Consider the following 23,522-nt stretch of genomic DNA (forward strand, 5'->3'; position numbering starts at 1 on the left):
CTCACAGCCTGTGAGGCCCTGATGGTAGATAGTCCCTGGCATGTACTCTCCCGGGCTTTTCATTGAAGCTCAGCCTACGGGTTTCATTTTCTACACAGGATGATCTGTGTCAAGTTTTCTGCTACTTAATGGTTTGAGATGAATGGGGTTCTATTGTGTCTGTATTGTATCTTGATTTTTTTTTGGCAACAAAATAGGGGGCAGTATTTCATAACAATCAAGGTGGCTTGAAATGAGATATTGTGAAAAGGTTCTTTTTACTTCCTGGCATGAAAAAGACTTGAGTCGAAGCACTAAACTGGTTTCTTTTGTCCCCAGTTATGTGTAAACAGACTGCTCCAACTCTGTCTCTAACCCTACTTTCCACTCACTACCGGGATTTTTACTTTTCACAAGTAAAGCACAAAGGTAGTTTGAAAAATATCTTAGAACTGCATAAGCTTTTAAGGATGAGAGGTCACACAGTGGAGTGATTGAGAAACCCAGGGTCTCTAATCAGGCAATATATTCAGAGAGGATCCCCACATGCTACGCCCTGTGCTGGGTGTGTAGGGGCTGGACAGGGACTGCTGTTAGGGTCCTGCCCCATAAGATTTTTCCTTCTGATGACAGAGATGGTCTTGGCATAAATCACAACACTGTCAGGCAGAGTGCTAAAAGTGAACCCACAAAATGCTGTGGAGGGACCAGGGTCCACCCACCGAGCCCATTACCAAAGTCTTCATGGGGGAAGTGGCTTTGCTCTACCTGGAAATCTGTATGCTGGCAAAATTCCCATCCCCATTGCCCACAGCTACTATTCCGACTTGGCTCCGCTTCCCTGAGCTCATCCTCCACCTTCTCGGGGGACAGCCTCATTTTCTGCTTCATTGAGAAAACAGAGATCATCAGATGTAAGCGCTCCCCATTTTCTTCCTCAAAATGCCATCCACACCCATCCTTTCCCCCTGGCCTCACACCCCTCCTCCTCTTCCCCTCTTCCTCTGCCTCTCTTAGGCCTCTGCTCTGCACCACGAGGACGCTGACCCTTCGGCCTCTAAGCTTGTCCAGTTCCACTTGATGCTGTGACATTGTGGCTCCAACCTGAGCAGTGGCAGGACCTTGGGCCAGTCCTCATTCCTATGAGAGGAACAGGAGTTCTCATTCACATTTCTTATCTGGGAACTACGGATAACGCCTGACTTACACATTGTTTTATTGGTTAAATGACATGACACATGCAAAAAAGTATTTGGCACAGTCCTGAACACTAAAGGACACCCTCTAAGGTGGCTGTTCTATGATCCGTTCCTTCTGGTATAAACACCCTGGTATAATGCCCTCTCGCTAGCTGTGGACAGGACCTATAACATCCTTCCCATCAAGAGAGTATGGCAAAGGAGATGGACTGTCATTTTCATTATTAGGCAATGATATGTAATACTCCATCATCTTGCTAGCCAATCTGCCCTGGAGACTTCCCCCTGCTGTTCATTTAAGCAAGCAGCCAACTTCAGAAAGTCCGTGTGGCAAGGAACCTTGATGACTCCTCAGCAGCTCAGGGCAGGCTCAGACCAACAGCCAGCAGAAAATGAAATCTCTCAGTCCTGTTACCACAAGGTACTGCAGGCTACAGCAACCACACAAGTAGGGTGGTGGATCTTCCTCTGGTCAAGCCACCGAATGAGAACCCAGCCCTGGCTGATGACCTTGACTGTAGTCTTGTGAGACCTTAAGACATGGAGCCAGCTAAACTGTTCCTGACCCCCAGAAGCTCTACAAACATAGGCGTAGATTCAGAAATGTTTTAACTGTGTAAAAGCACATTGTTTCAAGCCACTAAGCTTCTAATTTGTTACACAGCAATAGATAACTAATACACTGCGTGATGAATGCTAACTTTGTCATAATTCTAAGAAAGACCGTCTTTAGCATTGTTCCTCCCTCCAGTCTCTGTCCTACCCTTATAGCTTCCTGTCCGTGGTTACCAACCCTTGAAGGTAACCACTCTACAACAGTTCCCACGGAGCTATTGTTCTCAGCCCAAACTATGGGCACCTGGAGGGCAGCAGCTGTGTGAGGTCCACAATCCTTGCTGAGAAGAGGTGCTCACAGCCGGGCCCCAGCCAAGGGACACCGCTTTCTAGTTTCCTCTGTGATTAATGATGTGGTAAGTCAGAGTTTTGACAACAGTGTGTGGTGCCCCTGCTGAAAATGAAACCCACTGATGGCCCTTTATGAAAAAGACAACAGGAGGGTGTGGATCTGCTGACTTCTAATGACTGTACTGTGATGACAGTGGAGGGAGATGGGGTGGGGCAGCCTGGACCTCAGATGGGGGTCGGTGTGGGGGCAGCCTCGCAGGCTCACTCAGCAGGGCTCAGGTGCCCCATTCTCCGGAGGCAAAGCCTCTAGACCCATAACTGTCTTGATGACCAAATCCCTCCACTTGAGCCTTCTGTCCTCTGTTTGCGTAACATTAATGTATTCACTCATTCAACAAATATTTATGTAAATCTTACGCCTGCAAGATACCAGTGACTGTTCTGGTGCTAGGGATACATCAAGGGCCCTGATCTCTTTCATGCCAGGGAGGAGGAGACAGACAATAAATAAATCAACAAATAAACACATCAGAATATTTTTTGATAGTGTCAAGTGCTCTGAAGGAAATAAACCAGGGTGATAAGGTAAACAATGACAGGTGGGGCAGCAGGTATTTGGAATGGCCGGCCAGAGGCCCTCTGTGGGATGACATTTCCATTTAGACTTAAAGAACAAAGAGCCAAGGATATCAAAGTCCAAGGGGAGAATCCTTCAAGCAGCAGGGGAGCAAGGGAAAAGGTCTTGGGCAGGACTGAGTGCAGCATCTTGGTGGGACAGGAGGAGGCCATGGTGACTGGAGATGAGGCAAGTACTGAGATGTGGTTGGAAATGTACAGGCCTTGGCGAGGGGTTCACTTTGAAATGTATGTATCATAGGGAGCCAGAGGGGATTCAGCAGGAGGTGACCATGTGCTTACATCTTTGAGGTCTTGTTGGTCATTCTGGTCTTCAGAGGCTATCAATTACCAATGAGAGGATGTTACCCTCTGCAGTGGCTACAAGAGAAAACAGCATTGCTAGAAGCCCCCAGACCCATGACATCTTCCTGTGTGGAGCGGAGATCACAAGGATCCTCCTCTTGGTCTAGAAGGAGCTGTGAATTAAAAACCAAGTGTGTGTGTGTGTGTGGAGGGGGACTTTCTGCCTGTGATTGATTTTCCCAGAAATAGAGAGGTGACCATGAGTGGCAGAATGTTCAGGGAAACACCTCTTCCTGGACCTCATATATCCACGAGAGTCAATTTCCTCCAATCAGTGATTCTAACTCGGTGCGTGTTAGAATCACCTGCTGGGCTTAGAACCCTGATCAGGTGCTGCCCACCCCCACCTCCTCGAGTCTGACTCAATATTTCTGGGAGCTGGACCTGTAAGATGCATTTCTGTCATTCCCATGTGTCGCTGCTGCTGCAGGCCCAGGGCCACAGAAGGATCCTTCTCCTGCCTGCAGCTTCTCACTCACTCTTCGGAAGATGTAGGAGGTAGTCTTGATTACTGGTGAGCTTGGGAGGAGCTGGCCCTGCTCAGCTCCACCTCCCTCCTTCCCTCTTTCCCTCCTTTCTTCCTCGGTCCCTGTAGCGTGTATTCAGGTCTGCCTTCCACTTGGTCCCTCAGTGATCAAGGTGACACTCTTGATCCTCATCTGGCTTTCTCCAGCACCTGCCAATTGATTCTGCACTGGAGAGGGAAATGAGTATATTTTATTGATTGAGTTTCCCTCAAATCACAACAGGGAAGTTAATCCTGGTCGCAGAACAGTCAATTGGCATCTGGACTATGGAAGCTCACTGGGATCTTAAAGATGCTCTCAGCCTCCACTGAACACATCAATTGGGCACAAAGAAGTCTAGTCTTTGGTCTATTCCATACCAGGACAGAGTGAGGTCATGACAGCAAGGTCACAAAGGCAGTGGGACCCCCTCTGTCCTGTCCTGTGACCTCTTGTCATATTTCTACATGCAATACATACCCTTGAGGTGTGCTGAGAAGAAACGCACTGTCATGGACATGTGAGACTGTCATGGACTGATATGGACTGTCCTGTTGTGTGAGAAATGTGCTGGGAGTGGGGATACCTGCCCTGGTCTCTGAAAGGTGGGTTAGAAGGCAAGAAAATGCAAAGGCAGTTTCAAGTAGGAGAGAGAGCTCAGCCATGTGACCCCTGGGGCTGGCCCTGACCTCTGATTGCCGGTGACACCATGAGTGTGCTGTGACCAGGCCATTCCTGGGAGCAGATGCCTGACAGGAACTCTCCCTAGCCATGGCCCTCTTTCCTACCCTTCCCCAGCTGCAGCTGGTGGACTGTGTTTCTAAGAGCCTTCCCTTCAGCAATGCAATGTTTCAGAGGCTGCCTGTCACCTACAAGAGTCTGACGTGGTGACATGAGACCACTGGGGCCTTGCCAGGTGTACTGTCCCTGAGCTTTTAAAATGCTCCCAGTGTCCCTGCCTGATACACACACCCTGTGTAGACCCTGTGGAGTGTGGGTTGTACCCAGAGACTCAATCCTAATGACGAGAATGAGGCAAAAGCAATGAGATGTCACCTGGTATTAGGCTATAAACCCCGTGGCTCTGCCTTCTCTCCCCTCTCGCTTGCTTAAAGCAAACTGACAGGTTGAAAGTGGCCCCACAAGAGGCTCATGTGGCAGGGACAGAGGGTGGCTGCTGGCCAACAGCCTGCAAGGAGCCCGAGCCTGCTAATGACTGCAAGGAAGCCTGGAAGAGGGCTGATCATTCTCTCACCGAGCTCGAGGTTCCTCAGCCCCAGGGGAACACCTGCACCACCGCCTCGTGACAGACCAGCTAGGATGCACCTGACTCCTGACACACAGGTACCAATAAATGTTGTTTCATGGTTCTACAGCTTTGAGGTAATTTGCTATAAACTGGAATAGATAATGAATATAGATTTAGGTATCATGAGAAAGATAGTGCCGTGACACATACTTTAAAAGGAAAAATGTAAGGTGACTTTGGAACCAGGCAGAGGCTGTAAATGCTCCAAGAAAATTGTTATAGGACTCTCCAGTTGCCTCGTAGAGGCTGTCCATAGAAAGGTGGACTTTGAGGGTGGAAATGAGGGACACATTACGGGAGGGTAGTAGAAGGGGATCTTTGCTAGGCAGTGGCAGAAAGCTTAGCGATACCTGTCTGTGGTTATGCGGCAGGAACATGCATCTCATGAATTTAGTCATCTAGCTACGGAGATGTCCGAGCCATGAGAAGAGGGAAAGTGTCCAACATAAAGGACCCACGACTCGCTAGTGTTGAAGGTTCCTAGTCTTCCAACAGAGCAAAAATGCTAAAGTTAGGAAATGGCTTTTGAACATTGTCACGAAAAGGCAGTCTGGAGATAAAGCTAAGAATGTGACTGGGTAGCCTTTGGTTAAGACCTCAGAAACATCAAAGGGTCACACCAGCCCTTTTAAAGTGAATAGAGTGGGCCTTGAATGTCTGCAGACCAAACATCAGGGTCTCTAGGAGACAGAAAGGGTATCCTTTGGTCTCCTCGGCAGGAGGCTCAGGTACAAAAGGGTTTAGTTCAAACAAAACAAAGGGTGTGGCTTTTGGGCATAGAAGGAATCTCAGTGAGATTTACAGAAACCCCAATTTGAGAAAACTATTATTGGACTGACGGCTGGGACTGAAAGGGACCAAGACAGCACAACATTAAAAAGGCCAGAAGATCCCCAAAATTCTCAGCAGGAAGCAGGCTGAAGAACCAAGTCAGCTTCAAACACATGCTTCCTTGGCACTGCGGATGTAGCTTAGTGGTAGAGCACTCACCTAATAATCAAGGGGCCCTGGATTCAATCCCTAGCACCAAGCAAATAAAAGACACGTTTCCTTCCATGAAGAAGGAAGTGTGATTCGGAATTACCAAGGGCTTAGAAGGTAGAGCTAAGAGCCACGGAGAATCTGTCCCAGACTTTGAAACCTAATCAAGACACTTTTGGCATTTTTCTGGCTGGATTTCAAAACTGTTATGGACCGGTACCTCTTTGTACCTCACATTTCCTTTGTGAGTAGGATGTCTAGAGCCTTTGCCCTAACCTATCTGACCACGGTATGTTGGGCACATGGGGGCAGATAGATTGTTTCTCTCTTTAGTTTCACACATTGATGCATCCAGACTAAGCAACTTCTGGAGTCTCTATTTAAGGAGCTACAGGCAAGAGCCGCATCCACACCTGGACCTGATCTGGACGATGAGTCTGAACTTTGATGCTGTCATGGAAGGGGATGTTTGCAGAGCTGGGGAAGGAGCTGTCATATTCTGTAAGTGGAGGGGATGGGAATCATTGGGGGTGGGCAGGCAGCTGTGCTGGACTTGACTGCACATGGCCTCTTCCTTCTGTGTTCCTGCCTTTGTGCTGTCCCTTCCCCTTGTGTGGGTTGGACCTGGTCACTCACTTCAAGTGTTAGGCCATAAAGGACTGGCCCCTCTGTCTGTGTCTCTCTTGGCTTACACAGATGAGGCCAGTAGGTGTGTCCAAGCTGCCTGATGGAAAGAACCTGAGGTGTAGCTTCTTGTCGCTTGTCTGTCATAACCTCTTGTAATCTCTTGTCAGGGTACGGAGGAACTTGAACCCGCAAACACCCAACAACCGTGTGTGTCTACTTGGTAGCAGTCTTTCCCCAAGGTGAACTCTGGGATCCCTGCAGCCCTGGTGGTTGCTTTGAGTGTAGCCTTAGGTGAAATCCAAAGCCAGAGAATCAAGCTAAGCCACACCTAGATGCCTTACACATAGGAAATATGAGATAATATTATTTCAAACCATTATGCTTCGGGATAAATTGTGATATAGTAGTAGATATCTAATACATCCACCCCAAGATCCTATTAGACTGTTATTTCCCGCAGAAACACTATTGTCTCTCCTTTTGAGACTCAGGGCCTTTGCACAGGCTACTCCAGGCCAGGATCACTTTTATCTTCTACATCTGGGAAACTTTCACCTGTCCTACAGGACTCAGGTGAGGTATCCCTTCCTTTAGGAAGCCCTCTTTAACCTTTTTGCCTGCCTCTGTGTTCCCATATCAGCTTATGTAAGTTCATATTTGGTCCATGCAACTCATACAGCTCATACACAGGTTAATACATCTCACATCATAACTATTGTTTGTCTCCCCAGCTGGTGGACAAGGGCCTTATTCACCCCAGTGCTCTAAAACTTAACCTTTTTCATGGAATAAAATAATAATAGCAAACTTTTATTAAACACCTATGCTATGCTTGATGCTGGTTGAAGAAATTTAACGTAGTTATCTTCATCAGAAAAGCAATGATGGAAGTGCTTTAAACTCCTCAGTCTGCAGAGGAGAAGCATAGATACCAGGGTAGGCTCCCAGTTCACACTTGCTGGAGGACTGAATCAGGATGGCAGGCTGATCGTCTTGTCCTGTGCCTAGCAGTCCCAGGGTCATTTAGAGTTCCCCTGCTGTCAAGAACTCTGCAAATTCCAGAAGATTTTCGAGGCTCCTAGACATATACTGTCTGCTCAACTGCCTATGCTGTTAGGTATTTCCAGAGAAATACCTGGATATGTCCCTTGGTGCCTTTACGGAAGGGCTTGGCTGGCACCCAGAGAGCTGAATGTGCATGGAAACTGCACCTCTAGCTCTTTGATTGCAGCAGTACCTCTGGCTCACAGGCAGAACAGGCATTTGTCTCTCTTCATATCCTATCATTATAAACCATGTAAATTCCCCAGTACCGGTGTTAAAATGAACAGATGTGGCTCTGTATTTTTAATGCATTCTGTGCAATTAGCAGCAGTGGCACGGTAGAACTCTGCCGTCCCCAGGGCTGCCCCTCACCCCTGCAGCTGTGAATACGTTTACACTAAAGGATCTGGCCTTGCTCATCTGCTCAGCACAGCCCTGGCAAGAGGGCGAGGGAATTTCCATTTGCAGAGCCTCGCCCCTGGCAAGGCGCAGAAGCTCCATCATATATTCACTGCTAACTTAGTCTCTTGAGTGCATTCCCTCTGCTGCCCCTGTGCTTTCTCAACACCTTAAGAGGATGTCCTTTCTGGAGGGCCCAAATATCCTAGGCAAACGAGGTGTTCATAGATTTGAGGGCTGTAAAGACCTGAGAAACTCAAAGGGTGGATGCTGCAGTACCCCAGGTCAACACAAGAGGGCGTCTACATGGACGTCAGAAAAGATGAGGCCTGTTTGTGATGCGGGTCCCTGGGGGCTCCCCAGTTCTGCCCAACCAACGGGGAAGCACACTTTTTGTAAGAAGTATAATTTCTCACAGATCCTGGGTACTGACTATGCACCAGGCCGATTTCCAAGCGCTTCTCAGGCACTATCACAGTTATTTCCAGAGGCAATATCAATGCCTCCCCGTTTCCCAGCCAAAGACTACCACGAATCCCTTGTAGTTGAACAAAGCTGGGTTCACTGACTGGTCAGGGGGTACACAGCACAAATAAGTGCGGGGTGTCTTAGTAAGAAGGTGCTGGAACAAACTTACTACAAGATTGAGTTTGTGTTAGATGATTTGGGGAGGGTTCAAGGAAGCAGAGCTTGGCCTGCATTGATGCAGCCAGGAAGTGGGCTAATTCTATGGCTGGGGATTTAGGACATTTAATCTAGAAGGTGGGAGGACTGAAGCAAGATGCACGGTGATTGGTAAAGAACCCAGCATCACTCCATTAGCTGGGGTGGGTTGTATTTTTATATTTGGGACAAAGTTCTTCTCATGGTCTGAGTTCAGACATGATTTGGGAATGGACCTGTTTTTGTATTAATCCGTATGGCCAGAGTACAGGCCTGTGTGGTACTGATGCTGTGTGAATTATTTAGTCATCAGGAGAAGCCCAAGACCTCAGGGTGGGTGCAGTTGTGTCCTGGCGGGGCAAGGCCTGCCTGTGTGGTGCAGCCACAGCCCCAGGCCTCCTGCTGTCTCTCTCCACTCTGTGGAAGTGCATAGAAATGGACAAACACACAAACAAACACTCAGAGACATTAGGCGCCTTGTTCAAGGAGTCCCATGGGAAGTGGTGTTGAGGTTCCAGGGCCACTGGAATTCCAGTGGGAACAAGAGCCAGTGGGGGGCTGGCGGGATGCGCTGTGACTGTGGGAAGCCAGGCTGATCAGGAGCGGGACTGGCTATGGAGGAGAAGAGAGAAAGAACATAGGCTTCCATGCCAGAGATCTCCACCTTACAATCTGTCCCTCCACTTACTACCCATGTGGGCCGGAGCAATTTGTTGAATATCAGAGATTCAGTTCCTTCTTCTCCATAACGGGAATACAAAAATCTGCTTTCCCAGCTTCTTGTGAGAATACAGTGAGAAGACAGAGTGCAGTCTTTGGGAAACAGATATCACCTTGAGCGCTTACTGCATTCAGGGTGCATTTGCCCCTCGCATGTACTAACTCATCCCATAGAGCAACCCCAGGAGGCAGATTCTGTTATAGCCTCTGCCTTGCAAGTGACAGGATGGTGGCACAGAGAGGTTAGACAACTTGTCTGAGTTCGCACAGCTACCGGAGAGCAGAACTTAGGCATTCTGGCTCCAGTCCCCTCGTTCTACTGCCTCTCATGGTAGCTGCGGGGCTCCTTCCCTTCCCGTGCTGCTCCAAATCATGAACTTCAAAGCTCCAGTCATGTTTTGATGGAGATTTAATGTGCTGAAAGTCCCCAGGCCTGCGACTTTTGATTGCAGATGAGTCTAAGCTGCTTGCTTGGCTCTGGTTGGGAGAATATTCATTTCCTTTTAGAAGGTCAAAACATTCCTGGCATGACAGATAATATAGATTCAGGTCACTGCAGTCGATAGATCAAATAAAACATAGTATTACCCTATTGGTATTTCTACACCTTTCAGTAGTAAAGTCAGTGGAAAATGTTGGGAAATGGGTAAAAGCTGGAGTGTGGGAGGTGACCCGATGTTGTGGCACAGCCCTCTTCCAGCAAGACTGATGTGCGAGCAGAAGGCAAATAAATGGTCACCAGCAGGAAGGGGGTCAGGCAGGGCCAGTCTCTGATCCCGTAGTGGCCAAGCTGCTTGTTGTGCCTGTGGGGTACAGCTCCAGGCTGCTCGGCATTGCTTCTTGCCAGCCCGGCGGTGCATCCATAGCTTGTGTCACACGTTCTGGGAGGATGGGAGGCCAGGACCTCTGGGCCCAGCGACTCTCGTAACTTGACTCCTTTATGCCTCAGACGCCTCTAGTTCTAGCTCCACCACCACATGGGGGAGATGAAGGCCTGGAGCTCACATCAAAATTCTGCTGTGTGCTGCAATCCTAGATCACCACCATCAACCTCTTTGAGGCTCATCTGTTCTTAATTATATCTCAGAATCCCAAGGCATTACAACTCTGAGAATTTGGGGAATTTAGCTACTTAGAGGATTCATAATAATCACAGTAATCCTTGGTATTTATCAGGCTTCCTTTCTGCAGACTGTGAGAGCCAGCTAGACAGCACTGTGGTGGTGAGGACAATCTGGAGTTGCTCTTGAGTTCTCTTCAGGAGTCCTTGGCCCTCCGTCTGCATTATTTGGTTAGGATTAAGGAGCTGGGTGAAAAGAGTAGCTTTCTCCATTACCTCCCAAGGGAGACCAAAGATAAGAAAAAGAGGTTATGCCAATGTAGAAGGGCCACTTGGACTGTTTGCCTAGTTGGGGCCCTCTTCTGGGGACTGTGCTTCTCCCCCAACTCTTCGCTGAAGGGATGCTCATGCCTGCTGAACTTGCTCCTTCACAGCATCAGGTGATTGGACAAGAAACAGATGCTTGAGTAACAGCAGAGCCAATCAGATTTTCTCTGTTGACAGTTTGATAAGAGCTATAGAAACAGAATGAGCTAGTTGAGTCCCTGGAGCTAGGCGTGGCTATTTGGGACTATGTACACTAACAAGCTGGGGGAAGGGGATCAGCCCATGCAACCCAAGCTTTACTCTCTAGCTCTTTCTGCCCCGGTCATTCATTCAGTCCCTCCTTCTGCAGCCAGGGCCATCACATGAGGCTATTGCTGCAGGAAGGCAAGGCACTGCAGATAACCTGAAACTCCTGAAAATGTTGTTTTCTCAGACACAGCAGGCCTTCCTTTCAGCTGCAGGGGAAGCTGAAGCCAGGAGCCATGCACAAGAGGTGGGAACAACCCGACTTTCCATGGACTAGAGGCAGCACCGCAGGATCCTGGGAGAGCAGCATGTGGGCCACTCCAGAGACCCCTGCTGACTTATCAGAAGGCAACACGGGCCTCCCCAGAGCCTTCAGGGTGTTGAGCACGGCTGCCCCTGACCTCCCCAGCTTGAAGAGGGACCCAGCAAAGTCCCTGCAAAGGAGCCATTGTTATGACACAGCACAGCTCCCTGCTCCCCATTGATCTGACAGTGGCCGCAGGGTCTGAAAGCAACAGACAGAGGCCCAGGGAGCACGGCTGGGTGGACAGCCCTCATTGATCTCTCAACCTGCTTGATGGCTGGCAGACTCTGTGACTGAAAGGCATCCATGGCAGGTCTGAGCTGGAAGGGCACCTTAAGGAGGCCCCAGGATGGCACCAGATTGTCACAGATGGGAAAAGTGAGGGCCATAGACACTACTGAAATGTGACCTTTCCAATTTCTCTTAAGGGAATCCAAATAAGTCCCGTTGTTTATGGGACAGCCTTCAGGAGAGAGGGGGCTGTGCTCTGTAGCCGTTTCCCACAGGGAGGAAAGCAAAGCGAATATTTATTTATGTGACTCTGTAGGACTGAATCATAAGCTCTTGGGATAAAAGAAAGAAAACACAGCCTTACTACCAAGATAACAGTGTGTTGTCACTAAGTCAGACCCCCCACCATCCCTACCCCACGGGACACAGACAAGCACAATTGAAGAGTTTTCCCAGCCAGGGACTCCAAATGCAGCACGGGGGACAGGGTTATGAGGACACCAGCTTTTGTCCAGCATTTGCTGAGTGCATTTTTAGGTCAATCTGCCCCATCCTGGTGCCAATGAATCTCTGGCAGGCAATTCATAAAAAGCCCTTTTACCTCTTGTTAAGTAGAGTCTGCAAATGGCCTTTTGCTCCCTGCCCCTTATTTAAAGTGGCATGGGATTTAGTCCCTGAAGCCTCTGCAGCCTTGGCGGTGAAACCCCCCCCCCCGCCCGCCAACTAAGTGGGAGTTGTCTGCGGGCTGGTCTGCTCCAGTCTCTGATCCCCATTCTTGCTTCCTGTGGGATGGGAGCTTGGTGAAACCCTTTCTGGATTGCTGAGGTTTGAGTCTATTCTCATGCCTTGGGTTTGTTCTCTCCATTTCTATTAACTCAAAAGTGCCCCTGACCTAAAATTAACAGGAGTACCCAAGTGGTTCCCTAAGACTCTGCCTTCTCAAAAATGGCAGCCCAGACAAGGGTAGATTTTTGCCTTACTTCCTTGCATGGGTGATACAGACAGTCAGTCTATCCACAATTCCTGCTCTAACCAGGACCACCATAATCATGAGTACTGGCTTTCAAGGAAGAAAGAACTGGCTTTGAATTCTGTACATGCTACTGGCTAACTGTGTGGACTTTGGCAAGTTACCTAACCTCATTCTTCTGAGCCACATTTTCCTCACCCCATATTAGAACCGGATCAGGGCTGGTATAAAATAAATAAGACAATAGACATAGAGAACTTAGCACAGCACATCACATCTAAAGCTAATATATAACATTGAGAGCTTACAATATATTAAGTTCCATGTAAGGCATTATCTTAAGTAATCTACACAATCACCCTTGAGCTTTTATCATCTCTAATTTTTAAATGAAAAATCTGAGGCTTGAAAGGTCAACAGCTGGTCAGTGCTTCAGTAAGCACTGGTTGTGACCTCCCAGAAACCAAAGATTGTGATTTATCTAATTCAGTGTCTGCTGTGCAATATCTATTATACATCAGACACTCAAAAGATGCACGTTGAGTGAATGCACAGCCCATAAGTATGTGTCCTTTGCATAACTGGGTTGAGAGCTTAGCTCTACCAATTTATTATTTCTGTTTTTATTTGTGGGGGGCACTAAGCTGTGGTTTTATTTCTGTCAGTGTTTGTACTCTCCCTTGTGTGGTTGTTACTGGGTCTTTTAATACATTCAAACCTTCCATCTGGATGAACACATTTCCATATCACCTACTGTTTAATCAGAGACTAAGCCAGTCTAACTCACAGGTTCAGCACTTTGGACAGAGCTACGGCGCATGTGCCTGTGCGCGCGTGTGCTAATGTGTAGTCAGTGCTGGATTTGCATTTTAAAAACTATTTATATTAAATGTGTGACCCACATGTGAGAAAATATTGCCTTCCCCACTTCTTGCTCAGTGATTCGGGCTTTCTTCTTCCTTATAGTCTATGAGATGAGGCAAGACTGCCATAAAGATTTTATGAGTCCAAGAGAAACATTACTCAAGCAGGATTTATTTCACAAGCATCATTCTGAAACTGTGGGATGTTGCTTAAAGGGGAAGCAAAGCTCATCCTGATGGGATACTTATACTCTAGGAAAGACCAAATGTTGCAGAGTATCCTCATAATGCTTACTAGATGAAAAACTTCTTTAATTTGCTGAAAATCAACAGACTACATACAAAGTATTATCAGTGTCTCTAGGCCCGTACTTGAAGCCAGCGATAAATATGATCCTTTCCCTATTTGCACTAAGATGAGGAGGAAAATAATAACTATAGCAGTACTTGTGGACCTTCATACACTAGGACAAAAAAATGGATGTACCTATGGTAGCAAGTATGTGCCAGGCACTATGTTGAATGTCGCAAAGCAAACAAGGCAAATTTTCTGCACTGGGTGACCTCACCAAGTGGTGGCAGAGAGATAGGTACCCACATACTTCAAACTGGGCAGCGAGACAAACGTTGGGAGAGAAATAGGTGCTGGAGTTTGTGACCTGGAAGCACATTCCAGAATTGTGTGGGATGTCCACTGCCTTTTATCTAGCTGACAAACTCCTATTCATTCTTCAGAAACTCTACCCTGTGAATTCTTTCTTCATTCTCCAAGACAGAGTTAGTCTCTCCCCACTCCCTGGGGCTCTCACAGAATCTTAGAGAAAGGAAAGTAGAAATGATAGAAGCTAACTAATTATAGTATATGTAAAGTGTTCTTTAGGGGAAAGGGCAGGAAGCAATTAACCGTAAAGGAAGACATGGAGATGTCTGAATGGATCTTGAAAAAGGTGGAGAAGTTCGCTGTGGATGGGGAGAACAGGAAGAATGAAGACGTGACAGGAGAAATAGTTGTGATGTGTTTACAGAATGGCAAGTAGTTTGGGGTGGCAGGAGCAAGGCACATGGGGAGCTGGTGATGATGGGAGAAGTAGCAAAAGATGAAGGTGCTGAGTTAGGACAGAGTCAGATTATAAAAATCCCTCCGTAAGTGGTGGGAGCTATCAAAATACATTTTAAGGGGCTGGGGCAGGAGCTCAATGGTGGAGCGCATGCTTAGCACGATAAGGCCCTGGTTTCTCTCATCAACACCAGAAAAATATGTATAATAAACATTTTGTCTTTTACTGATTTTTCTGTATCCAGGAAGTAATATAACCTTGATGTAAAACCTAGAGAAACTTACAGAAGAACATAAAGTAAAAGATACATTAATATCCCACTCAGAGCTAAGGATGTTAACTTTTCTCTCCACTTTTCCCCTTTTTATGACTGTTATATATGTATGTGTATAAAAATTTTATTTTATACCATATATTCAGTTTTGTATCCTGATTTTTTTCACTTCATATCACATATTAAGCATTTTCCAATTTCTTTGAATATCCTTTGAAACTGTAATTTTAATTGCCACATGTTTTATCAGCCACATTCATAGCAGTGTGAACCATTAATGTTGCACAGATGCTGTTGACTTTTTCCCTCTATAATAAATAACACTGCAGTGAACATCTTTGTATGTATCACTTTACATTAGTGTCTCACTATTTTCTTGATATAAATTCCTAACAGTGGTATGGACATTTTATATTTTCATCATCACATAAAATTAACTTCCTAAAAGGTCTTGCCAGTCAATAAGCCCACCAACAGGGCATGTGGCTCAAAGAGGTTAAATGATTTGCCTAAGACGAAACAGTTTGTGACTGGGGAGCTGGGAGTCAAACGTGGCTGCTGTTTCCACAGGGCGAGGGCAGAGTTTTGGTGGGGAGATGGAGAGTCGGGTGGCTAGAGGTAATTGAGCCTCCAGGACCAAAACTGACTCCAGGGTAGATGGGTGGTCTAATGAGACAGTGTCAAAGAACAGGCTTTCCATGAACAACACCTGTAATTTCACACATTCTAAAGCTGCCTATGTGTCATAGCTCTTTCCACTGGACAGTGATCAGACTGAAGAGAAATATATGCATCTGTCTTGGCCAGCATTCCTTTGTAGACTCAGGTGTTGGGATGACATTAGCAGGAAGGGCACGTGTCAAAATTTGTCTGCTTTTCTGGAAGTTGGTTCAAGGATGATGCCCCATGAAAGCCTTGGAATGGCTGTGGAGGTCATCCTTGGGCTCAGGCTTCAATCAGCCTTAAAGAGAATCTCAGGGGCCAACCTCCAGGGGTCAGAACACGCTTTATCAGTTGTCTCATAATTCAGAAATGATTCAATGCAGGTTCAAAGATTCAGGAACCATAGCTCTCTCAACCCTCCTACCTTGAACGACTAGCTAACTTCATGACCACAAATGCAATTACATAAGACGAGTGGCAGCATGAGGACCAGACTCAGGGAAGTCACCTTGTCAAAACTCAGCCTCGCCCCTTGCATTCTTGAGAGAAGATTCAGAGTCACACACTCCAAAAATCCCCTCAAGGACACCTCTAACTAATGTTTGTCCAGCTAATGCTAATGTTAAATGCCGGTGGTCACACTCAAGCAGTGATTAAACTTCAAGTACAAGAATGATCTTTGTGTTGAGTCAAGGTTTGACTTGTTTAGGTGTCTGCCAATTATATGAACCGTTTCCCACAAGGTGGACAATTAACTACCTGCAAACAGGTGCTGTATTCCTCTTCGCACATGATGTGTTGGTGTAAAAGTGTCAGGCAGACCTGTGGTTCCAATGCTGAGTCTGCTAGTAACCACCTGCGTGTTGTTGGGTAAGTTGCTAAATATTTTTGTGTCTCAGATGATTTCCTGGACTGTAAGTGATGATGGGCTTACCTTACTGGTGAGTGATAAGGAGCAAATGAAATGTGAGTAGTATGGCAAATGGCAGGTGCTAGTGAGATGGTGGGGCCCCTCATGATTACCTTTCTCTATTTAGAATTTCTCAAAGGTGGTTTCTGCTTGTTGCATCAAGATGACCTAGAGTGAGTAGTTAAAACATAGACTGAGTCACAGCCCTCCTGTACTGAGTTACAGTTTGTGAAAGTGGGATTAAGAACTTCTGATTATTTCCAAACAGTATCCACGATGCAAAGAAATTGGAAAGCCTTAACGCTTACCTTACGGGCATGTTCCAAAACTTCTTGAGGGGTCCACAATCAAAGATCCTTCTGATTCCCTGACCTAGGGAGCAGGCCCTATTTTCAGGGCATCTCTTTTGCTCTGTCACAGCAGCCTTCTCTCCTTATGGTCTTTGGAGAGTAGGACTGGGAGGGCACTGGGAAAGGCCCACACGGAGCAGTATTTCTTGCAGTATTTCTATAATCTTCAATACAAGCAGAAGATCAGTCTTTGGAATGCGGAGAAGTGGGGCAGGGCAGGGACATAGGGGCAACACTGCAGCCTGGTAATCAGGGTCTGCTCCACAGCAGACACGGTGGATAATAGAAGGCTGGACAACATTCCGGGGTCAACGTGTCCAACTCCAGACCTGCCTTCCACTGGAGTCAGAGCTCCCAGAAAGGCTGGGTGTTGCTCTGTGTGTCCTCCTGTCCCCTCATCTGCCCCCTTTCTGCCCTGTCATCTTGCTCCTCACAGCTAGTTTTGCTCTCTGAAATCCACCCCCCTAGGCTGCACTGATGCTATGTTAATCCAGACCTCATCTGTCTCTCCTCAGCTCCCATAACAATAAGCAACTCCAGCCAGAATGGCCTTTCAAAAATGCAAAGCTGACCATGTTACTTCCTCGCTATAAACATTTCAATGCCTCTCTGTTGCCCTCAGAATAAAATACCACTAATTTCTGCTCCATCTACCTCTTCCGCCTCATCCCCTCTCAGCTTCCCTCATCGTTTTGTTACTGTGTGAGACACAGGCTCAGAAACTCCCTATTTCCAGGGCTCCAGTCTGGCCAGTTCCCTTGAAGACCATGCTTTCCAATATCTGCCTCTGGCTTTCCTAACTGTTGCTGCTCCCAATCCACTCCTGTGCCGTTCAGCATGGACAGGAGAGATAGGAAAAAGACAATTATTCTAAGTATCGCCCCATCCCGTGCATTCTGACCATGCATTGTGCATAGTAAGAATTTTATATGCAATTTCTCATTTTAATTCTCACAGTATCCCCATGAGACTGAGAAGGACAAGGAGCAAAAGGCCCAGAGAGGTTAAATAACTTGCCCAATGTCATGTGACAATACAAGTGGCACAGATGCTTCTTAAAGCCAGATTGTTCAAATTCCAAGATTTATCGGAGAACTACATCAAAGAAACATGCACAATTCAGATCTACTTCCAATAGTCTATGCAGAAAAAGCTACCCAGCCTGAACAGAAACCCATTAAGATACACTATCCTCAACAACCTGAGTGCTCAGCCTGTCTTAAGGGGGAGGCAGTGTTCCTACGGCAAGATGATGAGGAGAACAACAAATTTAAATCCCAGCCACTGCTGAAGAGTATCTGCTTCTGAATTCAATTTGGTTCAATCCAATTCAATTTAACTCAGTGAAGGTACTGAGTGTCCATCCTGTACCCTGTAAGGGCCGTCTGTGAGAGGGCCAGCGACCATGGCAGAGGCTCCTCTCAGGAAATCATCACTAACCCAGACAGTGACTGGGATGCTGGCAACAAGGGTTTGCAGCAGGAATCCGGTGGCCAGTCCTGGAGCTCTTAAGAGGAGAAGAATCTGCCAGGACTTGTGTTAGCGGCTGGTCAGTTTTGCATTTAGTGGCTAATTAGAATTGTGAGTTCTGTAGCCCTATTTCTTATAAGATATGCATATATAGATACTATGAGTTGAATCTGACAGGTACCTTAAGACATAAAGACACAAACTGGTATTGAGTGGTTGGGGGCATAGGCTCTAGTGACAAAGAACCTGGTTCCAAACTTCCCAGCTTGAACAAGCTATATTAATTTTCCAAGTCCCAGCTTTCTCATCTGCATAGGGAATGGAAATAATGCCTTCTTGATAAGATTACTGAAAGGGTTAAGAAAGATTATGCCCATAAAGTGCTGAGCACAGTCCCATGTGTTTAGAAAGAATGCAAGAAGCGTTAGCTGATACCATTCTTATTCTGGACTGGCTAGCTTGGAACAAGCCCTAATAGTAACTCCAATACCTAGTCTGGTCACTGATAATTGCTAAATGCCTCTTGAATAAATGAATGCATGGGTAGCATGTACAACTTGGGAGCTGTCACCAGCTGGCGGGCACTGGATGCCAAGCTAAAGGTTTGGACTATATCCTGCGGATGGCAATGGTGACTGAAGGGCTTCCAGCAGGGAAACAGTATGGCCAGGATGGGCATTTAGTAGGATCACACTGGGCCAGAAGAGAAGATGACAGCAGGGAATCATTCTGGAGGCTAATAGGATGTTATGTCAGTATCACAGGTGTGAGAGCACCTGGACAAGGTCAGGGGACTTGGTGGTGGTGCAGAGAAAGAGAAAAATGGAAAAGCATTGAAGAAGTAGAGCTGGTAGGACTTGGCAATTAAGGAGGGGAGCAGGTGACAACTGCCCCACTCTGCACAGTGCCCATACAGAAAAAATCCAGCTCATGCATCTGGGAGAAGTTTTTGGTTTTCCATGAGGATGGAGCACTTGTGGTTCTTTCTTCTCAAGCACAGAGCAGAAGTCCAGTCTGGCTGTGAGCGGCCTGCTCACAGAGCCCCAGAGAAATTCTTCTACACGGCAGGCTGCCAGGCCTGGGAGCTCACAGCTCACAGCTGGGGCCAGCAGCCAGGTGCAGGAAGGGGCTTCCCCCTTGGCAGAGGGCTCTGCTGAGGGACAGAAGTCATTCCTAATTGCAGCGTAGTTTTCAGGGGAAGTCACCAAAGCCAGTTAGAAAATGAAAACCGTCCAAACAATGGTGAAGTGACTCCTCTTTGATTATAGCTATTTTGTGCCCGGCACCATCACCAGATTGTGCTCATTCAGCCATCAGTATGACTGTGGAAGGAATTTGCCTCACATTCTACAGATAGGGAAACTGAGGCGCGGCTGCCTTTTTTTGAAACTATGACCCAGTTTTCACTGGAGGAACCAGAATTCAAGCCCACCTCCTTGACTCCAAAGTCCATCCTCTTTCCTCTACGACAAATTTCATAATTAATTTTAAAAGGCCCATTTCTTCAGACACTCACATACTGGTGGTGGCACTGTAAAGTGATCCAATGCTTTTAGAAAGCAATTTGGCAATAAGAATCAAGCGTCTTAAAAATGTTCATTCTGGGAATTGCTCCTAAAGAAATAATCGTAAATTCAGGGAAAAAAAAGGCCTTACACACAAAAATATTCTTTACAGAAATATTTATAACATGAGCAACTAGAGACAGCCTTAATGTTCACAGCAAGAGAAATGATTAAGTAAATTGTGACGTACCCACTTAATGGAATAGTGTGAGGCCAAGGGTTCATAATAACAGAGAAAATGCTAATAAGTTCAAAGTAATCAGGATAAAAAATTGCTTACCCCATCACCCAGTGACATGAGGGTGCCATGGGAACAGGGTTTCCATTCGGGGGACTTCCTCATCTGATCTCTATCAGTGCCTCTCAGATTGCTCCAGGCTTTTAAAAAAGTAACTGTTTAGTATGGAAAATATATGATCCCTCAATTTTATATAAAAGAGGAATAATATATCTCTAGAAATCTTACTATTTTTATTGATCTGTAATACAGAATTTAATAAAAACTATGCTTCTCTTTAAGTCCATTTTAGGCAGAAATCTTAGAGCTGACAAAGCTATCACTCCTCTTTCATATGGCCTTGGAGACACTAGCCATAAAGGAAGACAAAACCAAACAAACAAAGACCGTATGTGTGGGGAAGGAAGAAACAAGATTACATTACTTGCCGCTAATATAATTGTCTACCTCAAAAAATTTGGAATAGTCAACTTTAAAACTATTAGAGCTAACAAGAGAATTCAGTAAGATTGGAGGGTTATGAAAGAAATGTACAGAAATCAATAGCTTTCTTGTTTATCAGCAATAAACAATTAGAAAAGGCAATGGCAAAATGAGCCTATTCATAATAACGAGAAAAACTATAAAAATACCCGGGAATAAAACTAACAAGAAATTTGCTAGGTCTACATGATGACAGCCATAAAAGTTTTATGAAATACCATTAAAAAAGAAAGAGCTGAAAAACAAGAGGTATCCCATGGTCTCTGACAGGAAAATTCACTATTGTAAATATGTTGGTTTTAAATTAACCTAGCAGTTCAGTGAAATTCCAATTGAAATCACAGTGGAATTTCCTTGGGAGGAAATCTGAAAAGCTTGCCCTTAAATTCATCTGGAGAAGTGAATCCATAAGAATTTCTCATGAAATGTTTTTAAAGTAATAATACAGTATTGAAGGAGATCTTTTCCTGCTTGAAAACAAAACTTACCATAAAACTATAGTAAAGTTGAAATAATGTGACTATGCCACAGAAATAGAATAATAGAAAAATCAAACAGAATGTTCAGACCAACTATGGATAGATATAACTCAGTTTATAATAAGAGGGCTATTTCAAATCAGAAGGGACAGATTTGAGGATAATTCAATATTCATTTGGAACTAGCATAGATCTAGACCTATAGTTCATACCTAGTATAAAACTTTAATTCAGACAGATAAAAAGGTAAATGTACAAAAAGGGTAAATGTACAATATAAAATTGAGCATTTTAGAAGAAACACAGTAATTTAATAATTTGTAACTGGGGAGGTATTTCTAGCTAAAATAAAATGCAGCAGTTTTATATAACAAAATCAGGAAATCAGATGATTTTAGCATATAAATATTTAAAAATTCTGCTATGAGGTAGAATGAAAAAGGCTATCTGATAATTCACTGATAGATTTTAAAAATATATAAAGACCCTGATAAATTAATGGGAAAGACAGGTACAACTCAACAGAAAAAAAATAGGTAAAGAATATGAATGGACAATTCAGAGAATAAAATAAAAATGACCATAAACAGATGAAGATATAATTAGTTATACTATTAATTGGAGGAATGAAAGTCAAAAGTAGAATGAGGTGCTCTATGCTTCTTTTGTTTTTTGAGACAGGGTTTTTCTTGCTACTTGTCCAGGTTGGCCTTGAACTCTTGGGCTCCAGTGAACCTTTCGAATGTTGAGATTACAGGTGCATCCCACCACACCAGGCTGCTTGGAGGGCTGTGCTTCATCCACTGAGATGGATAAAAATAAGAAACTTAACTTTGGGAAGGAGGTAGGGAAATAGCCTCATACATAGGAAACCCTAAATTGGCATAACATTTTTAGAGTACAATTTGGCAGAATCTAAATTTAAAAGTAATGTATACTTTGACCCAGAAATTCCACCTTCAGGAAGCTATCATATAAATGCTCCAATGTGCACCCAGACAAATGCATTGTTTAAAATAGTGAAAAAAATGCAGTATTAGGCGTTATTTAAAACAATGAGGCAGAGGCAGAGGTGTATACTGACATGGAAATGCATCTAATATATACATTTAAAAGGATAAAAACACACTGTAGAATAATGTGTTTATGCTCAACTTCCCTATTCTGTGTGTGTATGTAAAGATACAAGACTCAATACAAACTTGTTAATAATGTTTGTCTCTGGGGAAGACCCTGGAATTACAGTAGGGATTGACAAAAGGAAAATATTAACATTTTAATTCTATACTCTCGGGTATGTTTTGAATTTTTCACAGTAAGGATGAATTGCTCTGTAAATAACAGCAACTATACACACACACACACACACACACACACACACACACACACTCTATGAACACATCTCTCAAAAACAAAAAGTCATTCCTAGAAAAAGAAGGGGAGGAAATGCACAAAATGTTCATTCATGAGTGCTTATTTATCCAGGGTTTCTCTATTTTCTAAATTTTCTTTGATGATCATGCCTTACGTTTATAATGGAAATAAAAAACTTTATTCTTTTATTCTTTTTAAACTGTTTTTCTGCTGGAAACCAATCTGGTAAAATAATTGCTCTTTTTCTCTTTTTCTGCAGAGGCTGCTCAGGTGACCTGGAAGCATAAAGTGGGAGTTTGGCATCCCTGGGCCCTAAGTACTGACTTGAGCGCATTTGTAGGAGGCGCAGTGCAGATGAGAGCAAGAGCAAATGGGTCTGATGGAAGGGTCCACGTTATCCCATTAAAAATGATTAATGGGATGTTCTTAGCATCATAATGTGTGCAATAAATTGACGATGCTTTATTATGATTGTGAATGGATCATCACATTCTCCATCCATCCAACCCCACATCTATGGAAACATCTGGGTCACATCTCTGCCTGGCACAATCTGAATGGCTGGGGAAGGGTAATGAATTAAAATAGAGAAACAAATTTAGAAGAGAAGAGAGTAGAAGGTGGTTTTATGCAGCACTCACTGTTTACCACTTTGCCTGGAGTTCCATGTTGGGCACTGATATGCCTACTTTGCAGATGGGAACACTGAAGCGATGGTCACCTACCCAGGCTTAGAGCTTGATTTATCTGAGTCCACATGCTTGACATCCTGCTAGCCTCCCAAGGAGAGGATGAGAAACATGGAGGACAGGGAAGTGAAGCATGAAGGAGCTTTCACCTGCAAACTTTAGAAAACAATGTGCCTGAGCCCAGCCCTTTTCTTTTTCCTTGGGCTGACTTCTGAAACTTCTCATGGTGGCTCCAGAGAGTGCTGAAGGGAATGCTGGGGCATGTCTAAATAAAGCCCAAGAGTGGGCGTCCCTGCTCAGCTATGCATGAGCTCTTTGTGACTTCACCCCCATGCCTGCAACTTGGGGAATAAGCACAACTTTGCTTCATGCACAGCCCGGAAAATACAAACTTTCTAAAAATGTTTGAATGTTGGCAGCAGACTCTTCTCATTCCAGTGAATAATTGGCGAGTGTGTGTATTTGACCTAAATCCACAGAACTTCCCATTCTGTCACTTTACAAACTACTTTTCATGTCCCTGATTTTCCAAATCTCAACAGCTAACTGCCAAATCAGTCGGCAGCCTCACCTTCCCCAGGATTCTCGGGGAAAAAGGCGTCAAGCCACAACAATGTGGCTCCTGCATTATGGATTCTTCTTGCCTTCCGTCCC

At 45.2% G+C, this 23,522-nt stretch overlaps 1 protein-coding gene and 1 long non-coding RNA gene across 7 annotated transcripts in view; one reads left to right on the top strand and one right to left on the bottom strand.

The window, feature by feature from the left end:
* Positions 1 to 22,631, top strand: LOC106149754. 2 transcript variants are annotated; one of them, XR_001236116.1, is made up of 5 exons: positions 1 to 893; positions 997 to 2,149; positions 4,687 to 4,915; positions 6,195 to 6,362; positions 22,439 to 22,631. It is a non-coding gene; the product is annotated as an uncharacterized LOC106149754 (long non-coding RNA). The 2 variants fall into 2 exon arrangements; XR_001236117.1 differs by lacking the exons at positions 1 to 893; positions 997 to 2,149 and adding an exon at positions 3,988 to 4,176.
* Csmd2 (CUB and Sushi multiple domains 2) overlaps positions 1 to 23,522 on the bottom strand; it is a 579,269-nt gene that overhangs the window by 319,595 nt on the left and 236,152 nt on the right. The window lies entirely within an intron of this gene.

Source organism: Chinchilla lanigera, unplaced genomic scaffold, assembly GCF_000276665.1.
Source record: "Chinchilla lanigera isolate Chin_1 unplaced genomic scaffold, ChiLan1.0 scaffold00051, whole genome shotgun sequence".
Taxonomy (NCBI): Eukaryota; Metazoa; Chordata; class Mammalia; order Rodentia; family Chinchillidae; genus Chinchilla; species Chinchilla lanigera.